Genomic DNA, 18,412 nt, shown 5'->3' with positions numbered 1-18,412 from the left:
CTGTAGACACTACCACTACTATAACTATAACTATAACCAGTCACTACCACTACTATTACTATAACCAGTCACTACCACTACTATAACTATAACCAGTCACTACCACTACTATAAGCAGTCACTACCATTACTACTGTAGACACTACCACTACTATAACTATAACCAGTCACTACCACTACTATAACTATAACCAGTCACTACCACTACTATAACTATAACCAGTCACTACCACTACTATAACTATAACCAGTCACCACCACTACTATAACTATAACCAGTCACTACCACTACTATAACTATAACCAGTCACTACCACTACTATGACTATAACCAGTCACTACGACTACTATAACTATAACCAATCACTACCACTACTATAACCAGTCACTACCATTACTACTGTAGACACTACCACTACTATAACTATAACCAGTCACTACCATTACTATAACCATTCACTACCACTACTATAACCAGTCACTACCATTACTACTGTAGTCACTACCACTACTATAACTATAACCAGTCACTATCACTACTATAACTATAACCAGTCACTACCACTACTATAACTATAACCAGTCACTACCACTACTATAACCAGTCACTACCACTACTATAACCAGACACTACCACTACTATAACTATAACCATTCACTACCACTACTATAACCAGTCACTACCATTACTACTGTAGTCACTACCACTACTATAACTATAACCAGTCACTACCACTACTATAATTATAACCAGTCACTACCACTACTATAATTATAACCAGTCACTACCACAACTATAACCAGTAACTACTGCAGACGCTATAACACAATTTCTTTCCCTTATCAGTATACTCACAATATCCCACAATGACCAAGCAAAAAGAGGTTTAAAAAAAATGACAACTGAAACATCACATTTACAGAAGTATTCAGACCCTTTACTCAGTACTTTGTTGAATCACCTTTGGAAGTGATGTTACAAGCTTGGTACACCAATATTTTGGGAGTTTCTACCTTTATTCTCTGCAGATCCTCTCAAGCTCTGTCAGGTTGGATGGGGAGCGTCGCTGCAAAACTATTTTCAGGTCTCTCCAGAGATGTTCGATCAGGTTCAAGTCCGGGCTCTGGCTGGGCCACTCAAGGACATTCAGAGACTTGTCCCGAAGCCACTCCTGTGTTGTCTTGGCTGTGTGCTTAGGGTTGTTGTCCTGTTGGAAGGTAAACCTTCGCCCCAGTCTGAGGTCCTGAGCGCTCTGGAGCAGGTTTTTATCAAGGATCTCTCTGTACTTTGCTCCGTTCATCTTTTCCTCGATCCTGACTAGTCTCCTAGTCCCTGCCGCTGAAAAACATTCCCACAGCATGATGCTGCCAACACCATGCTTCACCATAGTGATGGTGCCAGGTTTCCTCCAGACCTGTCGCTTGGCATTCATGCCAAAGAGATCAATATTGGTTTCATCAAACCAGAGAATCTTCTTTCTGATGATCTGAGAGTCCTTTAGGTGCCTCACTGCTGCAGAAATGTTTTGGTACCCTTCCCCAGATCTGTGCCTCGACACAATCCTGTCTCGGAGCTCTACGGACAATTCCTTTGACTTCATGGCTTGGTTTTTGCTCTGACATGCACTGTCAACTGTGGGACCTGGTGTATAGACTGGTGTGTGACTTTCCAAATAATGTCCAATCAATTGAATTTATCACAGGTGGACTCCAATCAAGTTGCAGAAACATCAAGGATGATCAATGGAAACAGGATGCACCTGAGCTCAATTTCGAGTCTCATAGCAAAGGGTCTGAATCCTTATGTAAATAAGGTATTTCTGTTTAGTTTTTTTTATATACATTTGCAAACATTTCTAAAAAACTGTTTTCGCTTTGTCATTTTGGGGAATTATGTGTAGATTGATGAAAAAAACAAAAAAACATCCATTTTAGAATAAGGCTATAATGTAACAAAATGTGACCGACCGGCTCCATCTTATGTAGCAACATTTGAAAATGTGTTTTTTTATATTGGATAAAAGTAGAGACTCAGAGCTAGAAAATTGAATATCATACACTATAGTTGAGGAACAATGGGAAAGTAATTCTGCTTTGAAAGTTGATAAACTTGTAACCTCACTTTTGAGAAAATGGCACTTGAATGTTTTGGTACCTACTGGAGAGCTCTTCTTTGTTTACACCCATTCAGCATCGTTCACACCCTTTTAAGCTTTAGCCCCACCCATCTCTTTAAAGATTCACATGTGAGGCCATGTGCTAAACAACCACACTGCGGGTGTGTTCATATATTTAAGTGCCAGAGTGCACTCTTTGCCAACATTTACTGACACCGTCCATATTCAACAGGTATTGAGCGTTCGTAAATTTGTCAGTTGTTCTGCGCTCTGGCACACACAGACGAGAGTGCTCTGAAATCAGAGTAGATAGCCAGAGCGAATTTACCAGCTACGTCTATCAACAGTTGTCGCAGTGACATCATTAACATTCTGTTGAAATGGTTACTTGCATAGTGGAGTCTTTTGTTTAGACATGTAGCTAGCTAGCTAAATAATGAACCATAATCCCAACTCATGACGTTACTACCCTGCATGAATCTGCAGGTAGCTAACCAACCAGGTTCAGTGTTAGCTAGCTAACATTAGGCTATAACTAGCAATGCAAATGGCTCTGAGATTCAAATAATATTACTACACAGATCATACACGTAACGTTAGCTAGCGAGCCAGCCAGCTAACATTAGCTAGCTAACAGTACACTTTAACTTGAAAGGAAACTGACTTTCTGACAAAATTAGAAACGTGTAATATTTGAAAATGTAGCTAGCTAGAATCTCTTACCCGTATACATGGATGGACGCTTCTCCAAGATGTAATCCAGAGACAGGTGTTTTATACAACAGCCTTCTGTGTGTTCTCTTTTCGACACCACAATCACCCAACCTCAACCCAATTGAGATGGTTTGGGATGAGTTGGACCGCAGAGTGAAGGAAAAGCTGCCAACATGTAGCTCAGTTGGTAGAGCAAGGATGCTTACAACGCAAGGGTTGTGGGTTCGATTCCCACGGGGGGCCAGTATGAAAAAAATAAATAAAAAAATAACTCACTAACTGGATAAGAGTGTCTGCTAAATGACTAAAATGTAAAATGTAAACATATGCTCAGCATATGTGGGAACTCCTTCAAGACTGTTGGAAAAGCACTCCAGGTGAAGCTGGTTGAGATAATGCCAAGAGTGTGCAAAGCTGTCATCAAGGCAAAGGGTGGCTATTTAAAAAAATCTAAAATATAAACTGGTACTATATATATATACACACAGTACCAGTCAGAAGTTTGGACACACCTACTCATTCAAGGTTTTTTCATTATTTCTACATTGTAGAATAATAGTGAAGACATCACAACTATGAAATAACACATATGGAATCATGTGGTAACCAATAAAGTGTTAAAAGAAAAAGAAAAATATATTTTATATTTGAGATTCTTCAAATAGCCACCCTTTGCCTTGATGACAGCTTTGCCAACTTTCCCATGTTCCGGCTACCCCATCCAATCAATCAACCATTAAATTTTTCCATCGACCTACTTTTTTCAACTACAACCAGTCACTACCATTACTAAGTAGACACTACCACTACTATAACCAGTCACTACCACTACTATAACCAGTCAATACCACTACTATAACTATAACCAGTCACTACCACTACTATAACTATAACCAGTCACTACCACAACTATAACTATAACCAGTCACTACCACTACTATAACTATAACCAGTCACTACCATTACTATAACTATAACCAGTCACTACCATTACTATAACTATAACCAGTCACTACCACTACTATAACTATAACCAATCACTACCACTACTATAACTATAACCAGTCACTACCATTACTATAACCAGTCACTACCACTACTATAACCAGTCACTACCACTACTATAACTATAACCAGTCACTACCATTACTATAACTATAACCAGTCACTACCACTACTATAACCAGTCACTACCACTACTATAACTATAACCAGTCACTACCACTACTATAACCAGTCACTACCACTACTATAACCAGTCACTACCATTACTACTACAGACACTACCACTACTATAACTATAACCAGTCACTACCATTACTATAACTATAACCAGTCACTACCACTACTATAACTATAACCAGTCACTACCACTACTATAACTATAACCAGTCACTACCATTACTTATTTCAAAACAAGCTAGTAAACTTCATTTTCTTTGGGAAATGTAAATTTCTATTTGATTTTCATGATATTAGTGAAATCATGAAAATGAGTTTGTTTTGCCTACTATTTGGTAAAGGATTAATACTGAAGACGTCATCAGCCCTTGCCACACAGCCATGACGCACGTTTTCATCAGCCCTGGTCCTGACCAATAGATCATGGTTACCCTGGACAACAACAGACGTGCTCTGCAACATGTGACTGACCCTTAGCAGAGGGAGTGAGTCAGTTCCATTGTTTTATATAGGGACAAAACCCTGACGTTCACAACATTCACAGAAATACACACTTAAATAGAAATCATATTCTCCCTTGATGAGACTTTTAATAATAACTAATAAAAATGGTGGAAGTCATCCTCACTTCCTATCCCGACGGGATTCAGCCATAGATGAGTTGCTATGGGAACTGCCAGAGATAATATCACAGGAATGTGGCCAAGGTCTGTTTGTATGAGTTGGATGGACATATCTTAGAGAAATAACATAACATGCCGGAAAGCTGCTGTGTTGTTTATTGTACATGTAGCCAGGTCAACATATGCTCCCGCGTAGGGAAATGGAGCCTGCGAGAAGAGCCCTGTGGCTTCAGGTTATTCGGTGTGGGAGAGTGGGAAGTGGAGCCTGCGAGAAGAGCCCTGTGGCTCCAGGTTATTCGGTGTGGGAGAGTGGGAAATGGAGCCTGTGAGAAGAGCCCTGTGGCCTCAGGTTATTCGGTGTGGGAGAGTGGGAAGTGGAGCCTGTGAGAAGAGCCCTGGGGCTCCAGGTTATTCGGTATGGGAGAGTGGGAAATGTTGGGACCCGGTGTCCTAGTAGGCTACACGTAGCTCCGGTGTCCTAGTAGGCTACATGTAGCTCCGGTGTCCTAGTAGGCTACATGTAGCTCCGGTGTCCTAGTAGGCTACACGTAGCTCCGGTGTCCTAGTAGGCTACATGTAGCTCCGGTGTCCAAGTAGGCTACACGTAGCTATGTGTCCTAGTAGGCTACACGTAGCTCCGGTGTCCTAGTAGGCTACACGTAGCTCCGGTGTCCTAGTAGGCTACATGTAGCTCCGGTGTCCAAGTAGGCTACATGTAGCTATGTGTCCTAGTAGGCTACATGTAGCTATGTGTCCTAGTAGGCTACATGTAGCTCCGGTGTCCAAGTAGGCTACACGTAGCTATGTGTCCTAGTAGGCTACACGTAGCTCCGGTGTCCTAGTAGGCTACACGTAGCTCCGGTGTCCTAGTAGGCTACATGTAGCTCCGGTGTCCAAGTAGGCTACATGTAGCTATGTGTCCTAGTAGGCTACATGTAGCTATGTGTCCTAGTAGGCTACATGTAGCTCCGGTGTCCTAGTAGGCTACATGTAGCTCCGGTGTCCTAGTAGGCTACATGTAGCTCCGGTGTCCTAGTAGGCTACATGTAGCTATGGTGTCCTAGTAGGCTACATGTAGCTCCGGTGTCCTAGTAGACTACATGTAGCTATGGTGTCCTAGTAGGCTACATGTAGCTATGTGTCCTAGTAGGCTACATGTAGCTATGTGTCCTAGTAGGCTACATGTAGCTCCGGTGTCCTAGTAGGCTACATGTAGCTCCGGTGTCCTAGTAGGCTACATGTAGCTCCGGTGTCCTAGTAGGCTACATGTAGCTCCGGTGTCCTAGTAGGCTACATGTAGCTCCGGTGTCCTAGTAGGCTACATGTAGCTCCGGTGTCCTAGTAGGCTACATGTAGCTCCGGTGTCCTAGTAGGCTACATGTAGCTCCGGTGTCCTAGTAGGCTACATGTAGCTATGTGTCCTAGTAGGCTACATGTAGCTATGTGTCCTAGTAGGCTACATGTAGCTCCGGTGTCCTAGTAGGCTACATGTAGCTATGTGTCCTAGTAGGCTACACGTAGCTATGTGTCCTAGTAGGCTACATGTAGCTATGTGTCCTAGTAGGCTACACGTAGCTATGGTGTCCTAGTAGGCTACATGTAGCTCCGGTGTCCTAGTAGGCTACATGTAGCTATGTGTCCTAGTAGGCTACATGTAGCTCCGGTGTCCTAGTAGGCTACATGTAGCTCCGGTGTCCTAGTAGGCTACATGTAGCTCCGGTGTCCTAGTAGGCTACATGTAGCTATGGTGTCCTAGTAGGCTACATGTAGCTATGTGTCCTAGTAGGCTACATGTAGCTCCGGTGTCCTAGTAGGCTACATGTAGCTATGGTGTCCTAGTAGGCTACATGTAGCTCCGGTGTCCTAGTAGGCTACATGTAGCTCCGGTGTCCTAGTAGGCTACATGTAGCTATGGTGTCCTAGTAGGCTACATGTAGCTATGTGTCCTAGTAGGCTACATGTAGCTCCGGTGTCCTAGTAGGCTACATGTAGCTATGGTGTCCTAGTAGGCTACATGTAGCTCCGGTGTCCTAGTAGGCTACATGTAGCTATGTGTCCTAGTAGGCTACATGTAGCTATGTGTCCTAGTAGGCTACATGTAGCTCCGGTGTCCTAGTAGGCTACATGTAGCTCCGGTGTCCTAGTAGGCTACATGTAGCTCCGGTGTCCTAGTAGGCTACATGTAGCTATGGTGTCCTAGTAGGCTACATGTAGCTCCGGTGTCCTAGTAGGCTACATGTAGCTATGGTGTCCTAGTAGGCTACATGTAGCTATGTGTCCTAGTAGGCTACATGTAGCTATGTGTCCTAGTAGGCTACATGTAGCTCCGGTGTCCTAGTAGGCTACATGTAGCTCCGGTGTCCTAGTAGGCTACATGTAGCTCCGGTGTCCTAGTAGGCTACATGTAGCTCCGGTGTCCTAGTAGGCTACATGTAGCTCCGGTGTCCTAGTAGGCTACATGTAGCTCCGGTGTCCTAGTAGGCTACATGTAGCTCCGGTGTCCTAGTAGGCTACATGTAGCTCCGGTGTCCTAGTAGGCTACATATAGCTATGTGTCCTAGTAGGCTACATGTAGCTATGTGTCCTAGTAGGCTACATGTAGCTCCGGTGTCCTAGTAGGCTACATGTAGCTATGTGTCCTAGTAGGCTACACGTAGCTATGTGTCCTAGTAGGCTACATGTAGCTATGTGTCCTAGTAGGCTACACGTAGCTATGGTGTCCTAGTAGGCTACATGTAGCTCCGGTGTCCTAGTAGGCTACATGTAGCTATGTGTCCTAGTAGGCTACATGTAGCTCCGGTGTCCTAGTAGGCTACATGTAGCTCCGGTGTCCTAGTAGGCTACATGTAGCTCCGGTGTCCTAGTAGGCTACATGTAGCTATGGTGTCCTAGTAGGCTACATGTAGCTATGTGTCCTAGTAGGCTACATGTAGCTCCGGTGTCCTAGTAGGCTACATGTAGCTATGGTGTCCTAGTAGGCTACATGTAGCTCCGGTGTCCTAGTAGGCTACATGTAGCTCCGGTGTCCTAGTAGGCTACATGTAGCTATGGTGTCCTAGTAGGCTACATGTAGCTATGGTGTCCTAGTAGGCTACATGTAGCTATGTGTCCTAGTAGGCTACATGTAGCTATGTGTGTGGTAAACATTTCCTCACAGGTAAGACATTTAACTTGTTTAGTACAGTTTGTTTGTAACTCCACCCACTACTTGTAGCTGTATAGTCTGTTTGTAACTCCACTCACTACTTGTAGCTGTATAGTCTGTTTGTAACTCCACCCACTACTTGTAGCTGTATAGTCCGTTTGTAACTCCACTCACTACTTGTAGCTGTATAGTCAGTTAGTTTGTGTTGTTGGTCTTGGCTAGTTTAGTAGCTAGCTAGCACTCACTCAGTCAAGTGGCTGTTAGCATCGTCATGAAAAAGGCATGAGAGAAGCCCCTTTTTGTAGTTTTGTAATTGACTAAAACAAGCTGACAAGAAAATTGCGTTTGAAAAAGGTAACGTTTTTGCTATGAGTCTATGGGGTAACCACGGGTGCTTTTCCCTCCAAGGCGAGTGGATCGTGACTGGGTGTGTGGCGGGGGGGGGGTGTATTTTAATACACCAGACAGAGTGAGGTGTTTTCCATGTTTACTAGTCCAATTACCATAAAGCCAGCCCTGGGCTAGGGCAAAGGGGTTGAGGCTGAGACAGGACAGGGCATCACTCTCCTGTTCCTGATCTACACTCCACCTGACCTACCGGCCGGTGCAGGCTCTTCCAATCTGATTGGTTTGACAGCACCAACCATCAGTATCACTACTCATTATTTGACACATTCAGATAAGAGAAAAACAAAGTTGTGAGTCCCAAATGGCACCCTGTTCCCTATATAGTGAACTACTTCCAGGGCTTTCTTACTATGATGCCACACAGTGTTGACATGGTGAAGCCCCTTCCAGGGCTTTCTTACTATGATGCCACAAAGTGTTGACATGGTGAAGCCCCTTCCAGGGCTTTCTTACTATGATGCCACACAGTGTTGACATGGTGAAGCCCCTTCCAGGGCTTTCTTACTATGATGCCACACAGTGTTGACATGGTGAAGCCCCTTCCAGGGCTTTCTTACTATGATGCCAAAAAGTGTTGACATGGTGAAGCCCCTTCCAGGGCTTTCTTACTATGATGCCCATTGTGTTGACATGGTGAAGCCCCTTCCAGGGCTTTCTTACTATGATGCCACACAGTGTTGACATGGTGAAGCCCCTTCCAGGGCTTTCTTACTATGATGCCAAAAAGTGTTGACATGGTGAAGCCCCTTCCAGGGCTTTCTTACTATGATGCCCATTGTGTTGACATGGTGAAGCCCCTTCCAGGGCATTACTATGATGCCCATTGTGTTGACATGATGAAGCCCATGCAGTGTTTTCCACTAGGTCCAGCTGTCGTCTATAAAGCCGATTACAGATTAATTTTCAGAGGGCACATTTTTTCACTTAGCCCGCTAAGGTTGTTGTCCTGCGCCCCCGCGGAAATCTAATTAGCATAATAATAAATAATCCCCACCAAAATCCATCAGTTTCAACTAGAGATATCTATTTGTTTGCATGGGATGCATCTCAACCCACTGCATCCGCCTGTGGCGCCCTTCTGCATCTGTGGTGAAAGGTGACAGAGCTAGAGCGGTGTTTGTCACACCGTGAGTCTTCTCACAAAATCGTTTGTGGCGTTCGAACGGTTTGGCCTACAAACGAATATGCCATGCGTCGGCTTGTGTGTTGTAAAGCTCAACGCCATTGGACTCTGGATCAGTGGAAACGCGTTCTCTGGAGTGATGAATCACGCTTCATCATCTGTCAGTCCGACGGACGAATCTGGGTTTGGCAGATGCCAGGAGAATGCTACCTGCCCCAATTCATAGTGCCAACTGTAAAGTTTGGTGGAGGAGGAATAATGGTCTGGGGCAGTTTTTCGTCATTCGGGCTAGGCCCCTTAGTTCCAGTGAAGGGAAACCTTAAAGTTACAGCATACAATGACATTCTAGACAATTCTGTGGTTCCAACTTTGTGGCAACAGTTTGGGAAAGGCCCTTTCCTGTTTCAGCATGACAATGCCCCCGTGCACAAAGGGAGGTCCATACAGAAATGGTTTGTCGAAATTGGTGTGGGAGAACTTGACTGGCCTGCACAGAGCCCTGACCTCAACCCCATCTAACACCTTTGGGATGAATTGGAATGCCGACTGTGAGCCAGGCCTAATCGCCCAACATCAGTGCTCGACTTCACTAATGCTCTTGTGGCTGAATGGAAGCAAGTCCCCACAGCAATGTTCCAACATCTAGTGGAAAGCCTTCCCAGAAGAGTGGAGGCTGTTATAGCACCAAAAGGGGAATAACTCCATATTAAATGCCCATGATTTTGGAACGAGATGTTGGACGAGCAGGTGTCCACATACTTTTGGTCATGTAGTGTAAGTATTAGACGACAGTATCTCACAAATCCTATTTTCTAAATTCTGTTTATTATAAGGCATTGTCAGCACCATATCAAATTCATGGCACATGTTCATGTATTGGCGAATAAAAGGTAGTTCTGATTCTGATTTAAAGCAAAACAAAGTGTAAAAACCTGAGTAATTTAGTCAAATGTCCAAAACGTTGTTATGACTTGGGACCTCAGCCCGGCACCCAGCATTGAACACAGCCCTCTCAGAGCCAGAGATAGAGTACACTAAGGCGTATACTTTGGGGAAATGCCAAAAAACTGCTGGAATGTTTGACGACTAGCAATCTGTCCCAGCCAATGTTTAAGCAAAGGACTGAAATAATCTGTAAGAACTACAGGACAGCATAGAGCCTGGAGGAATACATAACACAGGTGTTTTATTCTGAATGATAGGCCTACCAGGGAGTCATTGAAGAAAAAGTGAAAAAAGCTGCCCAAATCGATCAACCCAGGTAACATTTATTCCCAATTTCCAAAGCCCATGTTTCATCTAATGTAATGTATTTTTTGCATGTTTTTTTTCGTGGAAAAACGAAGATTCATAGATTGAACTAATGTAAAAATTAACAGTTTTACCACGCATTACACAGGCGCTTTGGCGCAACATGTTGATTCAGCCGCACGGTTTCCTGTCGTGCGATATAGACATTAAATAGACGTTGACCAGGAACACGAAATCGGAGGTTACTACCATTAAAGAGGTGTCTGAATTGATTGTGAAGGATAATACGTGGCCGGTAACGTACTAGTTCGACTTTTGAAAACAACCAACCTACGGTTTCATATACACCTGAAGATGCAGCTGAAGGTGCGCAAGGGAGAAGGAAAAACAGACTCATCTCGTGTATATCTATAGGCTACTTGTTGGAGATTAAATGTTTTATGTTCGAGATAAGAAATACATTCCTACTTACAGTCGTTCTGTCTCAGCGATTATATACAAACTGTTGCTTGAAACGCCAAAATATTATTTCGTGAGCCTCCCCAAACTCCAAAAAGTCAATTCCGTTATTCAGGTGGTCGTCAGAGTCGCATGTGTTGTTTCTTCCAATCCAAGTCAAGGATGTGTAATATTTTCATTTTACAGTCCATGGAGAGGAGTGTGTTTTTCTGATTGCATAGTTATGGTGACTCCGTCTTTACTTGCAGCCTTCTCTCTGGCGTCTCAGAGTCCTGCGTGCCACTCGACAGGACTGGACCGCTGTCTGCACATGACGTCACACACACACTTTTTTTTCTTGAGTGCATCATTGAAAACACTATTTTTGTTTTACTTGTAAAGAGAGAGGGTGAGAGACACGCGGTTGTATTCTTTACCAATTAGGTTCCTATATGTTCTAATTTAGGTAGTTCTGTTTTTCTTTGTGATGTTATAGGCTAAGGTTCTATATACAGAATATATAACAAGATTATTTTTAATTGCGTTGTATTGGCGCGCAAAAGTTAGGTCTACCGTGATGATAATGGGCATCACATGGCGCGTAGTCATAAGTCAAATTGAAAATTAATTAAAGGCAGAACAGCTGCTCATGCAAAGCCTACTTTGTTTAAAATGTACATATTCCTTTTAAAAAAGTAAGCAGGCGAGAACAAATATCTTCATGCTTTCCTAATAAAGTTTGCTTTGAACACAATGGCTAGGCCTATATTATACAACCAGCAGGGAGGATGGGGGAGCCATCAGAAATGTGTAAAGTATTTTGAACATGAGCAACATGAGATATGTCTGTAAAAACACTCATTACCTAGCTGAAGCTCTTTAGTTGTGTTCTGTTTGCGTTTCAGTATAACCCCATTAGCTGGTGTTGAAGACAGCATGCATTGGACAATTATTTAAAACAGATTAACTTTAGGCCTGGAGGCTGCTGAGGGGAGGATGGCTCATATTCATGTCTGGAATGGAGCAAATGGAATGGCATCAAACACCTGGAAACCATGGAATGGCATCAGACACCTGGAAACCATGGAAACCATGGAATGGCATCAGACACCTGGAAACCATGGAATGGCATCAGACACCTGGAAACCATGGAAACCATGGAATGGCATCAGACACCTGGAAACCATGGAATGGCATCAGACACCTGGAAACCATGGAATGGCATCAGACACCTGGAAACCATGGAATGGCATCAGACACCTGGAAACCATGGAATGGCATCAGACACCTGGAAACCATGGAATGGCATCAGACACCTGGAAACCATGGAATGGCATCAGACACCTGGAAACCATGGAATGGCATCAGACACCTGGAAACCATGGAATGGCATCAGACACCTGGAAACCATGGAATGGCATCAACCACCTGGAAACCATGGAATGGCATCAGACACCTGGAAACCATGGAAACCATGGAATGGCATCAGACACCTGGAAACCATGGAATGGCATCAGACACCTGGAAACCATGGAATGGCATCAAACACCTGGAAACCATGGAATGGCATCAGACACCTGGAAACCATGGAATGGCATCAAACACCTGGAAACCATGGAATGGCATCAAACACCTGGAAACCATGGAATGGCATCAACCACCTGGAAACCATGGAAACCATGTGTCTGATGTATTGGATACCATTCCGCTCCAGCCATTACCACGAGTCCGTCCTCCCCAATGAAGATGCCTGCAACCTCCAGTGCTTAGTACAGTCCGTGTATAACTCCCCTCACTACTTGCAGCTGTATAGTCTGTTTGTAACTCCACTCACTACTTGCAGCTGTATAGTCTGTTAGTTTGTGTTGTTGGTCTTGGCTACCTTAGTGTTCTGGTCGATAGCTAGCTAGCTAGCACTCGCTGAAGAGGCTGCTGCTAGCTAGCACTCGCTGAAGAGGCTGCTAGCATCGTCATGAAAAAGGGGCATAAGTGACGTTCTATCGAATAGCGACTGGGTCTATGGACACCAGCAGGAAAGCACAAGCGAGGCAGGCCCCCGCACCTCTCTGATTCAGATGGGTTGGGTTAAATGCTGAAGACACAAAAACTATAGTCCTATAGACTTAACTATAGTCCTATAGACTAAACTATAGTCCTATAGACTAAACTATAGTCCTATAGACTAAACTATAGTCCTATAGACTAAACTATAGTCCTATAGGGTTACAGCAGTACAGCCACTGTGGTTCTTGGTCAATGTCCCATTATAGACGGGTTGGTTGTTGCAACAGAACCGATGCGTGTCAAAACAGACGGGGTTGGCTTTGATTATTAACAACATGTCAACTATATTTAGTCACCAATGTTTATTGACAACATAAATATATTTGCACAATGAGCGCTTGTTGTCTCTCAAATACATTGTTCCAGTTGTTGGTTAGCTAGCTAGCGAAATTTAGCCATATTAGCATGGACATGAAATCAGTCAAAACACCTCGAAACAAGACATGGTATCAAGAATAAGATACAACTAGCTGAAACGAGTCACAATTTGTGTACATGGCAGTTTCTTGGCAGTTTCTTGTCATTGTTGGTAACTATCTGGCTATCCAGAATATCCAACAACTCACAGACTTCTGCCTCATTGAAGAGTGCGCATCGCTTTTCGTGACGTTGTCAGCTAATCCATCTATAAGAGACACTGATAGTGGCAACAGTGATAAATGGAAATTACATCATTTCAATTGTTTTATTTTCAATTGAGGGTGATATTTGCGTTTGTGATGAACCACAGTGATATCTGTTTGATTTGGTGTCTATAGGGACAATGAGAGCATATCTGACATGATGTCCAGGGATAAAGACAGCCTTTGTAGAGAAGAATAAGAGAAGGATTGTGGAGAGAAGAGAGCTCAGTGGAACCACATTGTCCCTGCAACAGCCTGGTAAGTCTATGACATCGTCTTAAGAGCCAACTGTGTTAGCCACAGGACAACAGGCAAGGACGATGCACCAGTAAATGCACAGAAAAAAACATTACATTCCTTCAAATTGTGTTGACGAGGGGACAAGTGGAGGGGGTGTGGGTGTGTGTGTGTGTGGGGGGTCGGTGGAGCGGGTGTGGGGTCATTGGGGGGTTCAGTGGAAGGGGTGGGGTGGTCAGTGGGGGGGGTCAGTGGAGGGGGTGGGGTGGTCAGTGGAGGGGGTGGGGTGGTCAGTGGAGGGGGTGGGGTGGTCAATGGAGGGGGTGGGGTGGTCAGTGGAGGGGGTGGGGTGGTCAGTGGGGGGGGTCAGTGGAGGGGGTGGGGTGGTCAGTGGAGGGGGTGGGGTGGTCAATGGAGGGGGTGGGGTGGTCAGTGGAGGGGGTGGGGTGGTCAGTGGGGGGGGTCAGTGGAGGGGGTGGGGTGGTCAGTGGAGGGCGTGGGGTGGTCAGTGGAGGGGGTGGGGTGGTCAGTGGAGGGGGTGGGGTGGTCAGTGGAGGGGGTGGGAGGGTCAGTGGAGGGGGTGGGGTGGTCAGTGGAGGGGGTGGGAGGGTCAGTGGAGGGGGTGGGGTGGTCAGTGGAGGGGGTGAGAGGTCAGACTGCTCTGGGTTTTAAACCTTCTGGCTACTGTGGCCCGTCTTTAGAGGAAGGTTAAATAAACAAGGAATAGACTGGATGGACTGGGACGTCTCACCAGCGCCAGGTACCTGGGGAACCAAGGCTGGGTCTCGAATGGCCCCCTATTCCCTGGGGAACCAAGGCTGGGTCCTGAATGGCACCCTATTCCCTGGGGAACCAAGGCTGGGTCCCGAATGGCCCCCTATTCCCTGGGGAACCAAGGCTGGGTCCCTAATGGCACCCTATTCCCTGGGGAACCAAATCCCGAATGGCACCCTATTCCCTGGGGAACCAAGGCTGCATCCTGAATGGCACCCTATTCCCTGGGGAACCAAGGCTGCATCCTGAATGGCCCCCTATTCCCTGGGGAACCAAGGCTGCATCCTGGATGGCACCCTATTCCCTGGGGAACCAAGGCTGGGTCCCGAATGGCCCCCTATTCCCTGGGGAACCAAGGCTGGGTCCCGAATGGCCCCCTATTCCCTGGGGAACTCAGTCAGACATCTTCTGTCTCAGTATCCTGTATGTTTCTGTCTGTCTTTTGTCCTTTTCTGTTACAGGAGTTGATCCCCAGCATCATGGCCGTCAGTCAGGAATCATCAACAAGTTCAATGTCACTGCTGTCTCCTTCAGTTTGCTCTGAGCTTCTTGTGGCTTTAGAGAGTTCTATGTAATTAGTGTCTGTCTGTCTAAATTGCACAGCCCAGATGCTGAGGAGTCAGTGACGGAATGTGTTTCACTTCTTCTTCCCACAACGGTCTGGTCTAACCACTATCTAGCCAGGAGACGCAGTCATGTAGTCATGACTGAACTCAGTCAGACCCAGAGAAACATCAGAACAATCTAACCTGGTGGAGCCACTGGTCTGCTCAGAACAATACAATCTAAATGGACCTGGTGGAGCCACTGGTCTGCTCAGAACAATACAATCTAAATGGACCTGGTGGAGCCACTGGTCTGCTCAGAACAATACAATCTAAATGGACCTGGTGGAGCCACTGGTCTGCTCAGAACAATACAATCTAAATGGACCTGGTGGAGCCTCTGCTCTGCTCAGAACAATACAATCTAAATGGACCTGGTGGAGCCACTGGTCTGCTCAGAACAATACAATCTAAATGGACCTGGTGGAGCCTCTGGTCTGCTCAGAACAATACAATCTAAATGGACCTGGTGGAGCCACTGGTCTGCTCAGAACAATACAATCTAAATGGACCTGGTGGAGCCTCTGCTCTGCTCAGAACAATACAATCTAAATGGACCTGGTGGAGCCACTGGTCTGCTCAGAACAATACAATCTAAATGGACCTGGTGGAGCCACTGGTCTGCTCAGAACAATACAATCTAAATGGACCTGGTGGAGCCACTGTAGCAATACTGTGATAGGCTAGCCTTGTTAGCAGTAACCTAGCAGTAGCAGTACTGTGATAGGCTAGCCTTATTAGCAGTAACCTAGCAGTAGCAGTACTGTGATAGGCTAGCCTTGTTAGCAGTAACCTAGCAGTAGCAGTACTGTGATAGGCTAGCCTTGTTAGCAGTAACCTAGCAGTAGCAGTACTGTGATAGGCTAGCCTTGTTAGCAGTAACCTAGCAGTAGCAGTACTGTGATAGGCTAGCCTTGTTAGCAGTAACCTAGCAGTAGCAGTACTGTGATAGGCTAGCCTTGTTAGCAGTAACCTAGCAGTAGCAGTACTGTGATAGGCTAGCCTTGTTAGCAGTAACCTAGCAGTAGCAGTACTGTGATAGGCTAGCCTTGTTAGCAGTAACCTAGCAGTAGCAGTACTGTGATAGGCTAGCCTTATTAGCAGTAACCTAGCAGTAGCAGTACTGTGATAGGCTAGCCTTGTTAGCAGTAACCTAGCAGTAGCAGTACTGTGATAGGCTAGCCTTGTGTTAGAAGAAACCTAGCAGTTTCTAAATTCTCCAGACTTTAGTCATTCAGAGGGCTGTCTGACTGGGAGACTGAGTGGAAAATTGAAGCAGCAGCTGAAACATGAGTCTGATCAGCATCTTTAGCGCCATGCTAATCTGCTACACACACACACACACACACACACACACACACACACACACACACACACACACACACACACACACACACACACACACACACACACACTCTCTGCTAGAATGTACTCCAGCCACAGTCAGATCGGGGCAGAGGAATGGAAAAGCCATTATTTGGAACAAAAAGGGCCCATTATTTAGAGAAGCAGGCACAGAGCAGGAACATGACATCAGGAAACAATTACCCTGCTTTCCACACAGACTGGCTCTAAACCCCACCTCTACCTCTCTCTACCCCACCTCTCTACCTCTCCTCTCTACCTCCACCTCTCTACCCCCACAGCCCTACCCCCACCTCTACCTCTCTCTACCTCCACCTCTCTACCTCTCCTCTCTACCTCCACCTCTCTACCTCTCCTCTCTACCTCCACCTCTCTACCTCTCCTCTCTACCTCCACCTCTCTACCTCTCCTCTCTACCTCCACCTCTCTACCTCCACCTCTCTACCTCTCCTCTCTACCCCCACCTCTCTACCTCTCCTCTCTACCCCCACCTCTCTACCTCTCCTCTCTACCTCTCCTCTCTACCCCCACAGCCCTACCCCCACCTCTACCTCTCTCTAACCCACCTCTCTACCTCTCCTCTCTACCTCCACCTCTCTACCCCCACAGCCCTACCCCCACCTCTACCTCCACCTCTCTACCCCCACCTCTCTACCTCTCCTCTCTACCCCCACCTCTCTACCTCTCCTCTCTACCTCCACCTCTCTACCCCCACAGCCCTACCCCCACCTCTACCTCTCTCTACCCCACCTCTCTACCTCTCCTCTCTACCTCCACCTCTCTACCCCCACCGCCCTACCCCCACCTCTACCTCTCCTCTCTACCCCCACCTCTCTACCTCTCCTCTCTACCTCCACCTCTCTACCCCCACAGCCCTACCCCCACCTCTACCTCTCTCTACCCCACCTCTCTACCTCTCCTCTCTACCTCCACCTCTCTACCCCCACCGCCCTACCCCCACCTCTCTACCTCTCCTCTCTACCTCCACCTCTCTACCCCCACAGCCCTACCCCCACCTCTCTACCTCTCCTCTCTACCTCCACCTCTCTACCCCCACCGCCCTACCCCCACCTCTTCCAGCACCTCTTCCGCTCTCCCTACCCTGCTTTCCACACAAACTGGCTAAACCCCTACCTCTCTCTACCCCCACCACTCTAACTCCACCTCTCTCTACACCACCCCTACCTCTCTCTACCCCCACCACTCTAACTCCACCTCTCTCTACACCACCCCTACCTCTCTCTACCCCCACCACTCTAACTCCACCTCTCTCTACACCACCCCTACCTCTCTCTACCCCCACCACTCTAACTCCACCTCTCTCTACACCACCCCTACCTCTCTCTACCCCCACCACTCTAACTCCACCTCTCTCTACACCACCCCTACCTCTCTCTACCCCCACCACTCTAACTCCACCTCTCTCTACACCACCCCTACCTCTCTCTACCCCCACCACTCTAACTCCACCTCTCTCTACACCACCCCTACCTATCTCTACCCCCACCACTCTAACTCCACCTCTCTCTACACCACCCCTACCTCTCTCTACCCCCACCACTCTAACTCCACCTCTCTCTACCCCACATCTCTACCTCTCTCTACCCCCACCACTCTAACTCCACCTCTCTCTACACCACATCTCTACCTCTATCCATCTCTCTACCTCTACCCCACCTCTCTACATCTACCTCTCTCTACCCCACCTCTCTACCCCCACCTCTCTACCCCACATCTCTACCT

At 46.3% G+C, this 18,412-nt stretch overlaps 1 protein-coding gene across 1 annotated transcript in view; it reads right to left on the bottom strand.

Moving 5' to 3' along the window:
* The window catches only part of LOC311127235 (lysophosphatidic acid receptor 1-like), a 73,534-nt gene extending 62,276 nt beyond the window's left edge, over positions 1-11,258 (bottom strand). The window contains exon 1 of the mRNA XM_084159034.1: positions 11,036-11,258. The gene's annotated coding sequence lies outside the window, so the exon portion shown is untranslated. The remainder of the gene's footprint in view (positions 1-11,035) is intronic.
* Positions 11,259-18,412: the final 7,154 nt, after the last annotated feature.

The sequence above is a fragment of the Coregonus lavaretus genome (genome assembly GCF_964263955.1).
Source record: "Coregonus lavaretus genome assembly, chromosome: 4".
NCBI classification, from domain to species: Eukaryota; Metazoa; Chordata; class Actinopteri; order Salmoniformes; family Salmonidae; genus Coregonus; species Coregonus lavaretus.
The sequence above is the reverse complement of the archived record's forward strand: the minus strand, read 5'-3'. Positions and strand labels throughout refer to the sequence as shown.